The following is a 2,500-nucleotide window of genomic DNA, read 5'->3' as shown; positions in this document are numbered from 1 at the left end:
TATAATCATTGTTTTTTTTACAATTATCATTATCATTGTAATTATTATCATTATTATCATCATAATTATTATCCTTATCAGTTACTCTTATCATTATTAATATCGTTATTATTATCATCTTTATCATCATTACCAGTATTTTCAGTATTATCATTGTTATTATTATCATTATCATTCCTATGCCATTATCATAATTATCAGTATCATTGTCATTACTAATATTAGTATTATCATTAATAATATAATCATTATTATCATTATTTATCATTACCATTATCAATATTATCATCATCCTTGGCATCATCTATATTATCATCATTATCATCACTACTATTGTTATCATCGTCATAATTACTGTTATAATTGTTATTATCATTAACATTATTGTCATCATGACTGTTATCATTATTACCATTATCATTATCATTTTATGATTTTTTAATTCTTATCATTATTATTGTCATTATTATCGTCATGATTATCATAACTATTACTATTATCATTATTATTATCTTAATCATCGTTATTGTTATAATGATTATTATTTATTTTCCATCAATCTATCTATCTATCCATCAACTATTTATCTCTATCACATGTACTTTTCTCCTTCTTCTTTTTCTTCTTCTTCGCACTCTTCTTTTTCTTCTTCTTCGCACTCTTCTTTTTCTTCTTCTTCGCCCTCTTCTTTTTCTTCTTCGCACTCTTCTTTTTCTTCTTCGCCCTCTTCTTTTTCTTCATCTTCGCACTCTTCTTTTTCCTCTTCTTCGCACTCTTCTTATTCTTCTTCTTCGCACTCTTCTTTTTCTTCTTCGCACTCTTCTTTTTCTTCTTCGCCCTCTTCTTCTTCTTCTTCGCACTCTTCTTTTTCTTCTTCTTCGCACTCTTCTTTTTCTTCTTCTTCGCACTCTTCTTTTTCTTCTTCTTCGCACTCTTCTTTTTCTTCTTCGCACTCTTCTTTTTCTTCTTCTTCGCACTCTTCTTTTTCTTCTTCTTCGCACTCTTCTTTTTCTTCTTCTTCTTCGCACTCTTCTTTTTCTTCTTCTTCGCACTCTTCTTTTTCTTCTTCTTCGCACTCTTCTTATTCTTCTTCTTCGCACTCTTCTTTTTCTTCTTCTTCGCACTCTTCTTTTTCCTCTTCTTCGCACTCTTCTTTTTCTTCTTCTTCGCACTCTTCTTTTTCTTCTTCTTCGCACTCTTCTTTTTCTTCTTCTTCCCTCTCTTCTTATTATTCTTCTTCTCCGCACTCTTCTTTTTCCTCTTCTTCTTCCTCTTCTTCTTCCTCTTCTTTTTCTTCTTCTTCGCCCTCTTCTTTTTTTTATTCTTCTTCGCCCTCTTCTTGTTCTTCTTCTTCCCTCTCTTCTTATTCTTCTTCTTCGCCCTCTTCTTTTTCCTCTTCTTCGCACTCTTCTTTTTCTTCTTCTTCGCACTCTTCTTTTTTCTCTTCTTCGCACTCTTCTTTTCCTTCTTCGCACTCAACTGTCCTTTCAGATTCTCTCCGCCCTCTTCTTATTCTTCTTCTTCGCACTCTTCTTTTTCTTCTTTTTCTTCTTCTTATTCTTCTTCTTCGCACTCTTCTTTTTCTTCTTCTTATTCTTCTTCTTCGCACTCTTCTTTTTCTTCTTTTTCTTCTTCTTATTCTTCTTCTTCGCACTCTTCTTTTTCTTCTTCTTATTCTTCTTCTTCGCACTCTTCTTTTTCTTCTTTTTCTTCTTCTTATTCTTCTTCTTCGCACTCTTCTTTTTCTTCTTCGCACTCAACTGTCCTTTCAGATTCTCTCCGCCCTCTTCTTATTCTTCTTCTTCGCACTCTTCTTTTTCTTCTTTTTCTTCTTCTTATTCTTCTTCTTCGCACTCTTCTTTTTCTTCTTTTTCTTCTTCTTATTCTTCTTCTTCGCACTCTTCTTTTTCTTCTTTTTCTTCTTCTTATTCTTCTTCTTCGCACTCTTCTTTTTCTTCTTTTTCTTCTTCTTATTCTTCTTCTTCGCACTCTTCTTTTTCTTCTTTTTCTTCTTCTTATTCTTCTTCTTCGCACTCTTCTTTTTCTTCTTTTTCTTCTTCTTATTCTTCTTCTTCGCACTCTTCTTTTTCTTCTTCTTCGCCCTCTTCTTTTACTTCTTCGCCCTCTTCTTTTTCTTCTTCTTCGCACTCAACTGTCCTTTCAGATTCTCTTCGTACTGCCGGTCCTTGGACAAAGTGTTCTTGGCAAATGAGCAGGACTGTCCCCACGCGGGACAGGGTTCAGTTGCTCGATATCTTCCTTTAGCTTAACTCCAAACCTTTTTTTATGCACTTATTTACCGCCCCTTCACCCAGCATTAATCGCACGTCAAGGCACTCTTTCAATCCTGAAATAAAACTGTCAAGCAACCCGGATTTCTTAAAGGCAGAGGGACCAAAAAAGAATAAGGAAAAAGGAAAAAGACAAGTTAAAGACGAGAGGTGGCAAGATTCGGAGGTGCCACTGGGAGGCTCGCACGTGGGCCGGGGTGGACGGTTAA

At 34.5% G+C, this 2,500-nt stretch overlaps 1 protein-coding gene across 1 annotated transcript in view; it reads left to right on the top strand.

Annotated features, from left to right (window-relative positions):
- LOC122245713 (ras-related and estrogen-regulated growth inhibitor-like protein A) overlaps positions 1-2,500 on the top strand; it is a 59,520-nt gene that overhangs the window by 18,737 nt on the left and 38,283 nt on the right. The gene's annotated exons all lie outside the window — the stretch shown is intronic.

Source organism: Penaeus japonicus, unplaced genomic scaffold (assembly GCF_977035675.1).
Source record: "Penaeus japonicus unplaced genomic scaffold, GWHDUDI00000001_assembly GWHDUDI00000023, whole genome shotgun sequence".
NCBI lineage: Eukaryota > Metazoa > Arthropoda > Malacostraca > Decapoda > Penaeidae > Penaeus > Penaeus japonicus.
This window is presented reverse-complemented; position numbering and strand designations above follow the sequence as displayed.